At 37.0% G+C, this 18,599-nt stretch overlaps 1 protein-coding gene across 2 annotated transcripts in view; it reads left to right on the top strand.

Moving 5' to 3' along the window:
* Positions 1-18,599, top strand: part of LOC115429518 (protein ELFN1-like) — a 227,473-nt gene that overhangs the window by 108,950 nt on the left and 99,924 nt on the right. The window lies entirely within an intron of this gene.

An 18,599-nucleotide genomic window follows, 5' to 3' on the forward strand; every position in this document is an offset into this window, starting at 1 on the left:
AAAATAATAACATCATAATATATAAATAATGTCCAGTCCAAACTTGTCTCTGTTTTAGAGTGAAAAAAGTAAAATTACATTATGAAAATGTTTACATCTACAAACTATCCTTTAAAACCATGTGAATAACATGAACAAACTGAATAAATAAGTGCAATTTTTAACAATATTATGCTTCGGTTTATCATTTACAGACATAATGTTGTTAAAAGTGCGCTTACTTCTCTTGAGACATTTCATGTTATTCACAGTTTTTGCGAAATTATACTTTGCTTTAGTGTAAATACATGAAAATGTTTACATTTAAAAAGAAAACAATTTGGAGTTGTGAGTATTTATAGGTTATTACAATAGTATTTGACTGGTCCAACCTGCTTTAGATCATATTGGTCTGAATGTGGAGCCTAAACTAAAACGATTGTTCATATCTTAGTGTAATTTTTGCGTTTCACACATTCATCCCAGGGGCCGGACTGGACCCTTTGGTGGGCCAGATTTGGGCCCCAGGCCGCATGTTTGACTCTTGTGTTATAGACTGTAAGTATAACCTGTAGGAGCTGAATTCAGGGGAAAATGTTCGAATCTAAAAATATGCATCTTTCTTCTGCGGCTCGCTCATTTCTGTCCAAATCAAAAGACTAAATGTTAAGACAGATGACCTGAAAAGGTGAAGCCACTTTTCTGAGCTTCTGCGATGAGTCACAGTAGAAACAGTAGGAACATATGGGAGAAATGCACTTGAAGGTGTATTTTGCTAAAGTCTCATTAACGAACACTGAAGGGGGAGATCGCAGTGTCTTATTTTACCACGTCTTTCTTTACATGCAGTCGCTGTCATCTTATTCATACTAATTCTAAGAAAACATTATCCATTTACAGCACAGAAAAGCATGCACTCAAGATAGTCATGCATCAGATCACATTTTATTGGAACAAAAGTCAATAATAGGCTTTTTTTTTTTTTTTTTCAGATTGCATGCACCAGCAATCAGGTCTCGAAAACAGCAGTTGGTGGCTTGCGCTTGGGAATGTCAATCAATGCATAGTCAATCAATACTTTTAGAGTACAAATTATAGTTTATGGTCACAAAATACAAAATGCAGGGTGTTTATCAAGTCCCTTTACAATTTAACACATTTATTACAGAAGCAAATTAATTGACAAATCTCTGGAAATTATTACAAAATGAAAAGTAGATAGTGAAGGTTTTTTTTCCCCTCATTTAATCCATCTCTATATGAGCACCATTAGTTGTACGAAGCACCTACAAAGAACTGGATTTCTTGCCATGTTTGCTGTATCATAGCCTCATCAGTGGTATCAATAGCATCAAAGATCTTTTGGCTTCAGGTCGTTGATAACTTTAAAGGTGTCCTGCCACATGTGTTTCATTACTTTTGTCATCATGTCTGAAGTTCTACAATGGAAAAAACCCTTGGTTACCAAGTTTCAAGCCATTCTAACGTGGTATAGAAAGCCTGCTGGAAGACTCGGCTCAATTTGCACCAGCTCTCATGATTTTTTTTTTTTAGTTTGGTGTATTTTATTTCAGACACAAACATAATACAAAACATAGGGGAAAAAAATCAAACACAACAAAATTTAAAAATAGAATAAAAGAAAAAAGAACAACTGTTGTGCCTGAAAGGGAGTAGGAAGAAGCCAACACTTACCTAGTCCTACCCCCTCATTCCAGTCCTCAGATTGTTAGTGCCTAATCCAGTGTTTTTCAACCTTGGGGTCAGGATCCCATTTGGGGTCACCTGGAATTCAAATGGGGTCACCTGAAATTTCTAGTAACTGATAAAATTTTGTAAAAGATTAAAAACTTAATAAAAAAAATATGTGCTGAGTTGAGAGAGACAATCGCAACCCATAAAAAACATGACAAACTGTGAAGCTAAAACTGAAGCACTGTGGTACTGTTTATCTGTCAAATGTTCATTGTGGTCAGTTTCAGATGCTGCAGCTCTTTCATAATTCCTAGTTTGAGTTCTTGTTTGTTCAGTATTAATTGTCAGCCTTGTTAATACAAACTGGACTGACTGTACATATCCTGACCAAGGAAAATAAAATTTTCACTTTGTGCAGTAATCTACACCTGGCTTTCCTGCCTCCGTCCATAATAATATACATTATATAGACTAAATGTCGTCTAAAATTCACATTTATTTGCAACATAGTACAGTAAACTATTACATGATCAAAAGCAAATTAATTTTAGCAAAAAAAAGTCTCCGTTTTGAATGTCTGGGGTCACCAGAAATTTGTGACGTTAAAATGGGGGGTCACGAGCCAAAAAAGTTTGGGAACCACTGGCCCAATCACTTGTTATACAACATAAGATTATGATTATCCATAAACACACCCCTACAAACCGGCACACCCATACACATACAGTTAAATCTACATATACATACACACCAATTTATATCTACATCTGTACACCAATCCATGTCCGCACCCCCATGTATATACACACGCCATACAATGTAACAACCTGACAATCCAAATAATGTTCACACCCTTCCTTGAGCCAGATATTGTGACAAAACAATTTCTTTGTACATTTTTTAAAAAAATTTTTGAATGTTTGAAGATTGCCTGAGGTCTACCCCCAACCCATTCCAAAGCTTGACCCCACACACCGATACACACAAACTTTTCTTGGTTGTCCTCTCTGCTGGGACTTTGAAATTCCCACATCCCCTCAGGTTATAGCCCCCCTCTCTATGGGCAATATTCAACATGCTAATCTGCTTGGCTAACAGATAGCCAATGAGAACCTGCATAACATAGCTCTTCCTTGAGTTGACAATGGTGTTTTATTTACGGGCTGAGCACTGGTTGTAGACTGCCGCAATGGTACTGCCCCAGGCTTCAACAGCAACTTTATTGTGAAGCCTCTGCTGAACTCGCCAAAGTTGAAGAAGTCACTCTCTTCAAAATGTGAGGAACAGAAAGTTAATTTTGAATTATAGTGTTGTGGCATTGTTCCAAAAATAAACTGAAGCCATTTGATCTGAAACTCTGGGTTTTTGGGCAACATGTGCATCGTTGAAGTTCTGTTCGAGCATAGAGTACAAGAATGTTGACGTTCAGCCATCCTAGCTATATATGAAAACTTTTATTTGTTTTTATTTATTTTATTTAACCTTTATTTACCCAGGCAAGCAGTTAAGAACAGATTCTTATTTACAAATGCAGCCTAATCAAAGAGCAGTGGCTCCTTGAGGGGTAAGGGGGAGGGGGGGGGGGGGGCTGAAAGTAAAAATAAGGTTAAACAATTACAGAAACAAACAGTTAATGAGTAAGTACATACAATACAATAACAGTGAGACGTGAGGGACAAAACCTGTCACTAGTCGCTTTTCTATTGACCCTCAAATTGCGCGAATATAACTTATACATTAAAAAAGTGGAAAAACGACAATTTTGCCAAAACTTGTTTTTCAATTAAAAGTTTTTGCGCTGGTAACAGGTGGTTTTTCAGGTGTAGTACAATTGGTATATCACGCAAAACTACAATGGAAAGACCTTTTTACACAACTAGAGTCACGTGAATAAAAAAGACTGGACTTTGACATACGTTACAACAAGCAAAGAAGAAGAGTTTTTAAAAAAAAAAACATGGCGTAGTATGTGTGGACACACCAGGAAACCGAATAATTTTTTAATTTAGTACGAGATAAAAGGGTAATATATAATAATAATAATGAATAAATCTGTAATTGTATATCTGCGTATTTACGTTTGTTGCCGTGTTTATGGAATGACTTCTCGCGTCATCTTGCGATAATAAATTAACAAATCATCGCATTTGTGATTTAATGGAAATACCAACATAACGCACTTCTGTTTTTTCAACATTTAGTAAATATCAGTAAAATTTTGCGCAGATGTCCAATGGAAAAGTGACTACTGAGCTAGATGAATTCTGTGGGCGTGGTCTCACCTGGGCGAGCTTATGAATACTAAAAAGCTCAGGCATTAACACATCACACTGACCAGCTTTTCTAATTGACCTGATTTTTTCACTTATTTCTTTTCGGTGTCAATAGCAGACAGAGGAGGTAGAGCTTCATTTTCAAATTCACTACAGGACACAAACACCCATGGACCGAACATATTTTTAAAAAAAAATACAAGTAAAGATGGTTTTGTGTGGCAGGACACCTTTAACATAACCCCATAGAAAGAAATCTAGGGGTGATATCTGGTGAACGAGGTGTCTGGCTAACACTGTCCCTGTCTCCATAAATATCTTGTGCCGTGCATGAATTGACAGCTGTGATGGTGGATGTCTTCCATATTTAATCCTGTAGTTTCGCTGAGTCTGCGTTTTCGGATTTAGTTTCACTAAACCACCATAGACATTTTGCCTTTTCTTGAGGAGTAGCCATTTTTTAGGGGTTTATTTAACACAACCTACACACTGTAAGCCCGGAATTTGTATTTACTAAAATATTTTAATTACAATGCGCTTAAATGATTTAAGTTTTATGATGTTACTATAAAATGTTAAGTATATTCTAGTAATTTGTAGACATAGTCGAAAGTATGAAAAAGTTTAAGTTGAATGGAATTAAATCACTAAGTTTTAGTCATGACCACACCTTTTTATCTTCGCATTGCATTGTGGGTATTGGGCACATTGTTGAAAATGTGTTATTTTTATGTGCAGGGGTTCAGCGGGGTTGTGGTGTTAGTGTTAATTTGGATTTAATATGTGTATGGTAGTGTTTATTGGCCTTTTTGTGTTTGTTTTTGTATTTTTGTAGAGCTGCACCATGAGTCAGAGCCATAGGAAGAACAATGGCTTTCCTGTTCATCTAAGACTGTTATTGTACAATGGAAATCTTAATGTTATGTCCCAATAAAAGTACTTTCTGTACTGGCAAGTGACATCGAGCTGAAATTCATTTGTGCTACAATATATTAAGTTGAATAATTTCATAACTATTGTAGTCTGGAATAGGATTTTGAGTTTAATTAAGGTTTAACAAATAATTTAACTCTTGAAGGCCCAAAGTGACAAATGAGTCACTTTTGAGATCTCTGCCACCTAGTGGTGGAATCAAACATTTTTTTTTTTTTAGAAACGTGTTCTATGTGCTCTATTTAACCTGTATTGTGCCCCCCTTAATTTTCCTTGAAGCAGAAATGGGTCCGGGTCTTTATGGGTTAACTTCAATAAAGTTGTTAAATCAATAATAAATTAATCTGGCTGCAGTTGAGAAAATTAGTCAGTGTCACCTAAAATGCTGAGTTGAATGGTTGGATAGTGGGGTTGATTTTACAACAGATTTAAAGTACAAATAACTTGTCTTTTAGTGTTTTCTACTTAATAGTTTTAAGTTCAATACTTTTAGCATTAAAGCTGAACCTACTTAAACCGATTGATTAGTCAATCATTACTCAAATCATTTAAGTGCAATCACTTGCCTCAAATTTTTTGAGTAAACTCTACTTATTCGGGCTTACAGTGTACAAACAAAAAGGTAGTGATAGTTTTTTTTTTTTTTTTTGGTTTTGTGATTTTTGCCATTTGTAAATAAAACTGTCTGGTCATTAAAAAAATGTGTCTCAATTCAATTCACACACAAAAAAGTAAAAAAGCACTGTGCAAGAACCCCAACTGAAAAAAATAGCCCAAAAAATTAAAAATATCTTTAACTTTTTATTTGTAGTGTATAACATATTAGGTTTAAATAACATATCTCATCAGTTGCTTCTGTAAAGAGACTTTGTGTTCAGCTGGCTCTGCAGCAGTGTGAAAAAAATCCAGTAGGAACAAACTGAAAGAGAAATGAACTACTGCTAACACAGTTATCAACTCAGATTTTCACCACGGGAGCTGATGCTTTGTAAATAATGTCCGTCTTTACAAGGATCTAATCTTAGGAATTCTTGAAAATATCAAGGATTTTCGGAGAATTTCATCACTAGACCAAGACTTTGGACTTGGATGCTGTGTGAACACATCCCCACATCTACCAGGATCAATAATTTTTACTCCGCCTCAGACTCTAAATTGCGGTCACGGCTGCTCTGTGGGACATCGTCAGTCAAACCTGGCATTATCACACAGGCCATCAAATAATGCTCATGTGCAGCTGGAAAATCATGGTCTTCATCACTGAGGGGACGGATGAGATAAAAATTGAGAGAACATCATCATTATCATTATCATCAGTTCCATCGCTTATATTGTCACCGTGACCTTCATCACTCATTGGCTTAATCATTATCATCATTATTCTAGCATCCACAACTGGGCGCACTATTGTTGCCTCGTGCGTCTCCTCAGTTATTTCTGTCCTCAGCCTGACAAACAGCGCCTCTCATCTTCCGCAGTCCTTCCTGCCCTCATCTGTCAGCATTTACACACCAAATGATGTTTGACCAGGATTCAAGGCTTTTCTATTCCCATCACTAATGCATGTGAATAACCTGTTTGTGTACGACTGTGCATGTGTGTGTGTGTGTGTGTGTGTGACGGTGTGTGTCCGTATGGGTGTGCATAATGAGGTGATTTTTATTCGCCCTCCCTGTCCCCTTGCCCTGTCAGGACCGTAGATTCAATTTGTGTGTTGAGATACAAAAAGATAGAGAGAGAAAGTGTGTATGTGTTTGTGTGTGTGTGAGAGAAATTCCTGCCAAAGGATTCTCATCTTTGAGCCCAGAATCAAAGATTAATGCTATTTTTGCCAGGCTGTGTGTTTGCCTCTGTGTGTGTGTAGGACAGGAGATGGAGAGCTCAAATTTAACAACTTGGCACAAGCTTTTCTGCGTGTGTGTGTGTGTGTGTGTGTGTGTGAGAAAGATAAGAAAAGAAGATGTAGAGAGGAAAAGGGGGCAGGAGATGGTAACAGAGGTGGCTGGGTGTGAACTGCATGTGCAGAAGGACGGCTGATTTGAGGAAAGTGGGATTTCAGATTACTGGAGAGCAGATATCTGACAGAGGAGGGTTGCTGAGCTGAGCCCAACGGGCTGATGAATAAATGATTCACACAAACACAAATAATACATATGCCACTTTGAACCCACAAATTATATAAACAGAAACATGGTTAAGATAGTTGAGAAGTGTTCTTCAAGGGCTTTTATATCAGTAGGTTTTTCATATAGGTTATTAATATTAACACACAACAGGAGAAGAGATTGCAGGTCTTTTCTCCCTCAGAGCATCAACCACACTGAATAATTCCAGTGGTTACACTCAAACAAAACACATTCCAAGAGGATTCATGCTTGTATCACCAGTATTTTGAAGTTATTTAGGAGAGAGTAGATACGATTTAAGTGTCAGTGTCAGTTCTGATATCAAACTGTCAATTAATGCCCATAATAAATAAATAATTAAATGTGCGTGTGTGTGTGTGTGTGTGTGTGTGTTAGGGATGCACCGATACCACTTTTTTCCAGACCGAGTACAAGTACTTACATTTGAGTACTTACCGATACGAGTATTTAATAATCCCATTCCAGTTCTTAGTTCCTTTTGTAAATGTGCTTTATTGTCGTTGTCATTAGTCTGACTGGAACAAAGTGCTGCTACTGACATTTAATGTGCTGGAATGAGCGTTTCTCAATTAATCCACCTGGGGGCGCCGCTCTTAATTAACCATACTGGACAAATACCATGAAGAAGAGTAAAGTTTTTAGAGAAGAAGAAAGTAAGTAATGTGGTGGAAAATTTACGTCTTTACTGCTGTCATGACATGGTTCATTATTCATGCCATATGTTCTTTGTGTGTGACATTTACAACTGCATGACACCCTGACCCTGCAAGGGAGTTCTTGTCTTGATTTAAAACCCAAACACCTAAATGTCTGGATGTGTAGATAAGATGATGGCGCCTACACTCAAGATAGGATCCAGGCAAGGTTAGGGTGAAGAGGTCACAGTGACCTTACTTTTACGAGTACGAATATAAGTACACTCTGAGTATCGGAGCCGACGCCTGATACTGGTATCGGATCGGTGCATCCCTAGTGTGCGTGTGTGTGTGTGTCTGTAATTTCCAAGTGCTGAAGAATCTAGAATCCAAAGAGAAGGCACAGACCTCATGTGCTGTAGATTTTGAGTTACAGATGAGGACAGACACACAAACTTGATTGCAATAGTCTCATGAGGAGATAGTACAATTAAAATGTTAATCAGAAGTATGTGGATGACAATGAACTGTCGATTAAAATGTCATTTTTGTTACAGTTACACATAGTGTTATTAAAACTGATACAAGGCAGGTTTCTTTGGTGTAGTGTTTCCCTTTGTTTCCATTCCCTGTGGTAGCTAAGGGAGTACAGGGTCCTCTAGTACATGATTAGTTGAATATGGTGGTCTTGGACTGTCGCACACATTGATCCTTCAGAGGTTTGTGTGTATTGGAATCATGACACATCAGGAGCTCTGTGGTTTGAGAAATCCATGGTGCTGTCCATGGTGCTGAAGTAACAGACTGAATTAGAATTGTGTCTTTTTCCTGCAGTCCCATCTGTTTAGTCTATGTCTGTTAGGGGTGCAGTGGTACAGGTAGCCCACGGTTCGGTCCGTACCACGGTTTTTGGGTCACAGTTTCAGTACGTGTTTTGTGCATAAGCAGAACAGGGTTTTTTTGTCCCAAAATTCTATTTTAATTTTGCTTGTTCGCAAAAACTCAATTTCACAGTAGGAACAAAGTATATCACTGTACTGAATAAAATAACACTTTCTGTCCTAAACAATAGAACCCTTTCTTATTCCTTGACTACTTGTATAGAGTCGTATAAAACAGGCATATGCAGACATAGGGCCCAGAGGGGGCTTTTTTAAAATAAATAAATTCCTGTTCTGTTCTCACAATCATAATATAAGTACCAGTGTATAGATGGGGAATAACAGGGGGATCATAAAGACACTGTTTCTCAAGGTATTCCTCTGAGTGGGGGTTAGTGAAGTACAAATAGTCTAACTAGCTCAAGTACAGTCATGGTCACCTAGTGATGCAAATAACATCTTTTGTGTAGTTTATTAATGAAACAACAAAGCCATAAAAAACAAGTAATGATTGTTTGTTTCACCATTTCTTCTGGACTGTAATTAACCAGCCTTACCCCCCATCACCCAGACCATCAGGCAGCCACAGCCATCTGTACAGTTTTAGTAGTAATCACATTTGTCTGTAGTTCGACAAATAAACTTTAAAAATATTCAGTGGCAGCTGGAGCTGAACACATCTTGGGGGCTCATGATAATGAAAACTCAGCAGTTATGTACTGATGTCCAGACTGGTGGATTTTGATGATCAGTAAGTGGATTATTTGTGTGTTAATATGGTATAAGCCTTACATTTGTAGTTTTAGACTAAACTTTCCCTTCAGTGATTTGACAGACTGAACAGGACTAAACCGTGTTTCCTGTGATATTTGAAGCAGGTCAGTCCATTATTTCATGTCCGGCTTGCTCCTGAAAGTATCCAATCACATGAGAACAACAAAAGAATAAGAATTCAGATTGGGTGCAGAACACAAAAATCACCCATTTGCCGTAAGATTTCAGAGTCACAACCAGGAAGTGAAAATATTCACACAGAAATGGAAAGTTAATACAAGTTCAGCTTCAGTAAATGTTGTCATGCACTACAGGATGACTATTTATAGTATAATAACATTTCCATATTTTTTTTCCATTTCAGACACATTTTTGCTTAAATGAATATCTGTATAATATGCACTGATACAAGTCTGTGTGGAGTTTGCATTTTCTCCCTGTGTCTGCATGAGTGTTCTCCAACCGTCCAAAGACATGCACTTAATAGGTCCACTGGTCAGTCTGAATCACCCATAGGTGGGAATGGGACAGTGAATGGTTGTTCACCTGGAATGATCTGGTGACACATCCAGGGTGTACATTCACCTTTGGGCACCCCTGTGACCCTCAGTTCAGAAAGTAAATGAATTAATAATATAAGTCATGTCACTAAGTAATTTGTAGTGAGGGCAGTGTGTGTGCACCCTCTATGGACCAACTGCCACTAAGAATATATGTAGATAGATAGATAGATAGATAGATAGATAGATAGATAGATAGATAGATAGATAGATAGATAGATAGATAGATAGATAGATAGATAGATAGATAGATAGATAGATAGATAGATAGATACACTACCAGTCAAAAGTCAAAAGTTTGGACTCACCTTCTCATTTAAATGGCTTAAGATGGACTGGAAAACATGTTGGAAAACATTTCAGGGGACTTCCTCATGAAGCTCATTTAGAGAATGCCAAGAATGTGCAAAACATTAATAAAAGCAAAATGTGCCTATTTTGAAGAATCTAAAATATAAAACATGCTTTGAGTTATGTCACACTTTTTTTTAACTCCATAATTCAATATGTGTTCATTCATAGTTTTGATGCCTTCAGTGAGAATCTACAATGCAAACAGTCATGAAAATAAAGAAAAAAACAGGCAAGTCCAAACTTTTGACCAGGGATGTAACGATTACCGGTATAATGATAAACCGCGGTAAAATTGCGGACGGTTAGTATTACCGTTTAAATTCTAATTATCATGATAACTGTTTTTGATTACCACACTTTTAGGAGGAAAAGAAAACGCATGTAAAGATATGCTTTTATGTCAAATATTTGAGTATAGTTTTAATTTATTACAATTTTAATTTTATTTACCTAATATTTGGAACCAATTTTCACTTTTAAAGTCTTTGAAAAGGTTCGTTAAGTATCTTTGTGTTATTTATGCAATAAAGTATATACATTTTTCAAATCGGATTTTATATATTTTTTTTTTTGCGTTTTCTAGCCTTTTATGTTAATATAGTAGGTTAAAGTGAAAAAAATAATAGGCAGATTATATAGATGAAGTTGTGCTGAAAAAAAAGATACCAAACATGGGTATAGTAAACATTTCTTTATGTAGTATGTAAAGGCAAAATCAAAAGTACTGAAAACGGCCAAAAAAGGCTCAGACCCCTAAGGGTTAATACTTGAATGTTTCTTCCAACAGAAAGTACATTGTGCCAATTATTGTATTTATTTATTTATTTATTTCAAAATACAACTTGGTTAAATTATTTCAGTGTGTGTATAAGTACTTTTTGAACATTTTGAGCACAATTTCAACAATACCACGATAACAATGATAACCGTGATAATTTTGGTCACAATAACCGTGATATGAAATTTTCATATCATTACATCCCTACTTTTGACTGGTAGTGTATGTATGATTTTGAGGAGTCATACCTACAGATGCTAATATTATACTCTATATGTTGCACAAGTTTATCCAGTCTTATCTTCACTCTTGAGTTTGTGGCCGATTTGATGTATATTCATTTTGAACAAGTGGTGCCAGGCACAACAAACCCCGCCCCTTGTACATATGGTATCTTATTTTGGCATCGATCCAGCTGATGTCATCATATCAATTGCCTCTATATATGTACCAAGTTTGAAGTAAATTGAAACAAAATTGATGTTTTTTATAGACATTTAAAATTTCTCCCATTATGAGGAAATAGAAAAAAAAAAAAAGTTTTTAAAAAATTCATTAAAAAATTGAACTTTGACCTACTTTTCCCAAAATGTAATGACATTTATTCTGGGTCACTGGTAATATATAAACCCAATTTGGTATGAATTCAACCAGTAGTTTTACTGCTACAGACTGGTGACATTTTGCCTGCATTTAGACTTTTGCAGTCCGGTGGAATGTACCTGTAAGCGTGTTGGTGGTGTAGAAGCAGTGGGGTGATCCTCCTGTGAGCTGCTTCACTTCTTTTGTTGGTACTGCAGCTGATCTTCAGGAGAACTGGCCTCACTTACGGCTGCATCTCATCCGAACTCGTCGCTGTTTAGCACCTGCTGTGTTTACATCATGCTGTCGGTGGTCCTGTCCCTCTTTAAACTACCAATCTGTGAAAATGCATCACGCTGAGAGAAGCCACGCAGCTCCTTTTCACTGGATAAACGTACAGATTTTTGGATAAACATCACTTTTTCCCACATAGGAAATTAGACATGCAGGTCTGCTGGACTGTAGCTAAGCAACTACAACACTGCCTGCTGGAGTTTTGCAGCCTAAGTAAAAATATCTTCAACTATTATGATCTAAATTCTTCATGTATGATAGAAATCACTCAAGTCAGGCTGGGTCAGGCTGAACTGCAGACGTGAAGTACAGCTATTTCCTAGTTAATTCAGGAGACATATTTTACACTTCTTTTTTTCTGTTGCTAAAAAGCATCTGCGAATACTAAAGCCACTTTTTTTCCTACAGCGTCTTGACCAAATGGTTAATCTCATCTCCAAAACGCTGTCAGACCAGACACTTCATGACTCAAAATTTCCTCACAGAACACTCACAACAGCTTTCACTCAGGAAGCATTTGTTATTTCTCATAAGACATACTGACCTAAAAACACTAAAAAAAAAAAACGGAAACTTGAAGTATTTTTCACATAAATAAGAATTTCATTGTAAAAATACAAAAAAAAAAAAAAAAACACAAAAAAGATTGTTTTCGGCCTAGTAATTTGAGTTGAAACACTGAAAGATGTACATACAGTGTGACTCAGAGTGTAAGACATGGACTGATTGAAAATAAACTGTCATAAATATTAAAAAACCTGATCCAAACAGAGCTAATTCTGCTGTTTAGACCATGTGTCCAGTCTGTTTGGACAAAACACTTTATATCTGACCTCTCGTTAGCTAATAGTGTTAGCGACGCATCTCTGGGGCTGAATATGTTTGTAAAATCTGAATGTTTGGCTACATTGTTGCCCATAAAGTTGGGATAAAATAGTTTTACCTCTTCACATGAAATGATTGTGATAATGTGATTTTGTTCTTGATAGATGAAGTGTAACTGGGACTCAAAGGTCATACTGATGTGTAGAAATAAGAATAAAAAGAGGAATGTGTCTGAAAACAAAATGATTCCACTTTTATAGGCAAGGGTGTGTTGTAGAAGTTGAAATAGAAAGTCATTGATTGTCATGATTATTTTTCTGTAGATTATTTTTCATTTCATTTTATTTATTCATTCCAGTCTAAATGATTGGAAAGAAGCAGGATGAAGAAAACTTACAATACCTGCCCCTTTCTTGACACATCTGCTTACATCAAATAAGTTACAGCTATTACAGTAAACAGCTTACATGATAGTCTATGAAAATAAAACAAATCCATAAGTAAAATTATTTCATTACATGCTTTTATGAAGCCTCTCTATTCTCTTCTTATGCGACCTCTTAAACTGAAAAATATTTGTACGGCTCTTCTCTTCCATTGCCAAAGAATTCCACAATTTTCCAGAATTTTCACAATGAATTTGAGTAATTTTGTCTATAAAGTGTTTGAACATCATCATTTAACAAAACCCAAAATGTCTTCAAATGTCTTGTAAATTAGCAAAAATATTTTGTTTAGTCATAGACGATGAAAGAAAACAGAAAATATTCACTTGTTAGAAGTTGAAAAGAGAGAATTCAGAGAATATGGTCCTCCAGACATGAGTGTTTATGTTGATTTTCTTTGTGTGTGTGCCTTTTATCTGCTTGTTTTTATATGTTTTGTTGTGCATCCTTTGTATTTTGCAACGTCTTTATTTTGATGTTTTTTTGTTTTTTTTTATAGTATTCTGCTTTTTTCTGTCAGTACTTTGTCAACCCTATTTTTTACTCATTTAAATACCACCTGTATAGAATATATAAATTCAACCAGGTGTGTATTCTAGATGATGCATAACAGTGGGACCATGTGTTGAGAAGAGTATTAGCTCTAAATGTGTGTAAATATGTGCAGCTGTGAGATAAAAAATATCCCTTTTTAAGTCCACATTTGGACTTAAATCTAATTAAAAACAGCCCTACAGTCTGTACTTTAATGTGTCAATGAGTTCTTAGGTTTCAGCTCAGTTTCATGTTGGGTAATTTCATTCCTGTAGGAGTAAATAGTTTTATACAGTCAGTCTGAACGTGCAGTAAATAACTCGTCAGATCATAAATTACTTCTGCTCCTGAGTATTCAATTACTGAAATGGTACGACTCACAGTTTGTAATGGTGTGTAATGATATAAAGGCTGCTGTTAGGATTCACACATACAACTAATCTTATTTTCTGGCTGATGGTGATGATCTGATCGTTAGGTTAAGAGTAGGTTTAATGGAGGTTGTTGCTCATTTACGGCGAAGAGTGGAAATTGATTTGACCATTCATATGACAAACACAAACATGGGCATTAAATTACTTATTATCTTTTGACCTGTTGTGATCACTGTGCTTTGTGTGTTTGTCTGTTTGCGTGTTTGTTTGTTTGTTTGTTTGTTTGTTTGTTTGTTTGTTAGCAAGATAACTCAAAAAGTTATGGACGGATTTTCATGAAATTTTCAGGAAATGTTGATACTGGCACAAGGAAGAAATGATTACATTTTGGTGGTGATGGGGGGGGCAGATCTATCGTGGCGGAGGTCTGCGCTCTCTGAGTGCTTTTCTTGTTCAGCAATTGGGATTAAAACTGATAGAAATTCTGTTTATTTTCTTTATTTTCTTGGAAGGTGGAGCTCAGTTCCTCTGTTGCCCATTAAGTTGGAATAGAATGTTTTTACTTCACAAAATGATTGTGACAATGTGATGTCTTTAGGTCAAAGACATAACTTATTTCCTTAGTTATATTAATTACTAACATAAGTTACGATAAGTTAATAACACTGGTCAACAACAAATTTATTGTTTAAGTTTTTTGAGCTGATTTAGGATCATTTTGGTGTGCTGAATCTAAAAATCTCATTAATTTTGCTCAATCAGGTCAACTTTCTCAACTATGCTACATATTGGCTTTTTAACATTTTTGCTTACATTTATGGGCATTTTCACATCACATGATACAAAATTATTTCATATTTCTTACAATAAACAAGTTCTGAAGATTTTACTTTTGCCAGTTTATGATTAATGGTTTTTTTAATATTACAGGTGAATGAAATGGCTTTGACAAGAAGATCTTGCAAAAATAAGCCTGTCGTATTCTGCTACATCTGCGGTGAATACACCATTGTACCTAACAGGAATCAAGTCACAAGTTTCATAAAGTGTGCTTACCAGTCTTATTTTGGTATTAAACTTGGTGACCAAGATAAAGTTTGGGCGCAGATTGTGAGAAGATCAAATTTTTCAAAATCAAATTAGCAAAAAAACCTGACCTGATTGAGAAAAACAGATGTCATTTTGGGATTTAGCGGTGCAAAATGGTCCTAATTCAGTTGAAAAAACCTAGACAACTTGCAAAAACATTTTTTTGTAACCCAGTGTAATAAATAAATAAATATGTTAAATCTATGTTAAAATGACTTCAAATGCAGTTGGTTTAGAATTGCGCTAAGGTTGTATACAGAGTGAGCGCTCTTTCACTAGAGATTTTTTTCCCATTCGATGAGGAATGTCTGTTTTCTCTGCAGTTAAAGTTTCGAAAAACTCATGTACACGCTAAGTGTGCTCTACTACCTTTGTGCCGTGGAAAACTTTTGTCTTTGTAAGTGTATATGTCTGTAAACAACTGCAGTTAGAAAAGTCAAAGTTATAGAAATAAGAAAGATTTCTACATAAAGGAGAACCTCCAAATCAGAAAAGAAAGCCTTGTTTAGACTCTACTTTACTTTTGTTAGCTGGCTGTCTAGCTGCATAGTCACGTGTTGTGAGGACAGCACAGAAAATGTCATTTATTGTTGATAATTAAAATGTAGTTGGAACAGTTTGTATGTAATCATTGCACCTGGTCAAAAGTCATTACTGATGTGTAGAAATAAGAATAACCAGAGGAAAGAGGAGAGGTGTCTGAAAACAAAATTATCCCGTCTTTATTGGCAATAGTGTATAATATCACCTACAGCAGGGGTCTCAAACTCAACTTACCTGGGGTCTGCTGGAGGTAGAGTCTGGGTCAGGCTGGGCCACATTAAAGCTATAGCTACTGATGTGGCATTTCTCACAGCACTTAGTAAAAGTTTGAACATGAACAACCTGCCTCCCTCCAAAGCCCCGCCCACTTCCTCCTGCCTGAGCTCCTCCTCTCTCCTCCTCTCACCTGATGCGCACAGAGGAAGCAGAGGTGGCGGTCCGGTCCGCTTCGGTGTGTCTGCGGACCCCTCCCTCAGTAAACAGATGCATCATCCACCTGCCGTGGCCCCTGTTTCATCAGTAGACCCTGTATTTAAGGGTGTGGTCTGTGCAGCGCTGGGTCAGGGTCTTCACTGCACCACGGAGATGAGATGTCCAGGCGACGGGCGCGCGCACTGTGAACGCGTGGCCTCTGCGAATTTTCTGTGGACATTTGAGGTTTCATAGTCCATACATTTATCATCCTACATAATCCTACATTGTGTGAAACCATGTACAGGGGTTGGACAAAATAATGGAAACACCTTCACCTCAAGATGATAATGCCCCAATCCATACAGCTAGAATTGTTAAAAAATGGCATGAGGAACATTCTAATGAAGTTGAGCATCTCGTATGGCCGGCACAGTCCCCAGACCTCAACATTATTGAGCATTTATGGTCAGTTTTAGAGATTCAAGTAAGACATCGATTTCCACCGCCATCATCTCTAAAAGAGTTGGAGGGTATTTTAACTGAAGAATGGCTTAAAATTCCTTTGGAAACAATTCACAAGTTGTATGAATCAATACCTCGGAGAATTGAGGCTGTAATTGCCGCAAAAGGCGGACCTACACCATATTAAATTATATTTTGTTTATTTTTTTAAGGTGTTTCCATTATTTTGTCCAACCCCTGTACATGAACCTGTATGAGTCCCACGGTCAGAAAAGCTGAGCTTTATGCAGACCTGTTCAGTCCAGTACAGCTGACTTCCAGACTTTTATCTCCATCCTTCATTTATCGGACTCCTGTTTGTTCCCCTTAGTTATTGTTTCTGTTAATAAATCCATTTTTTCCCTTCCACATGTGCATGTCAGTTCTATCCATACACATCCTGGACAGTAGACTGTGGTCAGTGACAGGAGGAGCAGCGTCAGTGAAGCGTCAGATTCAGTGGTACACATATCGGATGCGGGGACGGTGAAAATGGATCGGATGCTGGATGGCCGTAATGGATGACTGACAGGAGGCTCAGCCAGGTTCGGCCAATTATTTCATTCGGACCGAATAAAATGATTGGTCAGACTTTTATCAGAAATATATGAGAATTAAACATTTTTGAGTTTCAATACCTGGTGGATTTCTTTTACATTTTAGTTTGACACATGCTTATTAGGAGCATTTTAAGATGACAAAAGAAAAGTGTAAAAATGCCACATCATACGGTATAGCTTTAAGTATTCCACAAAAAAGGGTTTCTTTACTTTACTCGCAACTAGTAACATGCACTTTTTGATGAACTCACCCTCTTTGAATGGCTTTCCGGCCCTAGTAATCATCTCCCTCACCACGTAGCTAGCTTCGTCTGCTTCTTCATTCCCTTTACTTGCTTTCTTGAATAAATCTTGTTGCCTCAATAGACATTTTTTAAGATTGGTGACTTGGTTCTTTCTCTCATCGCCCTGGTATTTTGTATACTCAACATGTCTAGTTGAGTAATGACGTCAGACATATTCCTTAAACACCGCAAATTTCTCTGTGACTTGTAGGGGTGCCACTGTGCTCACCAACAAAAGTATTCCGTCTCCCACTTTTTCTGAAATTGCCTGTACTTGTTGCCAACCTTTCTCTTCACTTCATGTTTTGAGACAGACATGACTGGAACTGGGTGATGGCATATATTTTCCGTCCACTTGGTGTCACTCCAGAATATGTTTCGACTAAATGACTAATGTTCATACTTCGCCAAGTACTTTGCGGTTGGCTAGCTTGACAACTGTTGAGAACAAATGCCGCCAGAAGCTGTCACCAGATTACGGTAGCCCATAAGTGATAAAAAATAAATCAAATAAAAACGTGGCAAGACTCAGCAAAAAGGTGCGTTTGAGAACTTTGTGTGGTCCACACTAACACTAAACTTTGATGTCAAGTAGGGGGCCACAAAATATCATCCCGCGGGCTGCATTTGGCCCCCGGGCCGCGAGTTTGAGACCCCTGACCAACAGGTAGATCAGTCTTTATTAAACTCGGTACATACAGGACTGTGCAGAAGTCTTAAGCCACTCTTAAGCGGGGTACACACATAAGAGATTTTTTATCGGTTACAGACCCCACACATGCACATAAAAATCAGGCATTGAACAGTTTTGATGGTACTGTGTGTAGTGTGCCCCGATAATCTAAACATACCACACACATAACCATTCTGTCCCACCACCAATCTAGAATCTAGTCCTCCAAGACAGAAATCTCAATCAAATAAAAACGAAGATGAAAAGGTGCTGCCCCACCCACTCATGCTCAGTGGTTGGAGGACCTCATGTCTTTTTTTGGCCTGGAAAAAATTTGTTACTCTCTTCATTTCTCTGATATGAAATTTGATCAAATATGGGGCCCTTTTTTGACCGACTTCCATAACTCAAAAACCCTCTGATTTCATCTGCAAACTTTAAGACCCAGCTCATTATTTCATTTATTGTATC

The sequence above is a fragment of the Sphaeramia orbicularis genome, chromosome 1, assembly GCF_902148855.1.
Source record: "Sphaeramia orbicularis chromosome 1, fSphaOr1.1, whole genome shotgun sequence".
Classification (NCBI taxonomy): domain Eukaryota; kingdom Metazoa; phylum Chordata; class Actinopteri; order Kurtiformes; family Apogonidae; genus Sphaeramia; species Sphaeramia orbicularis.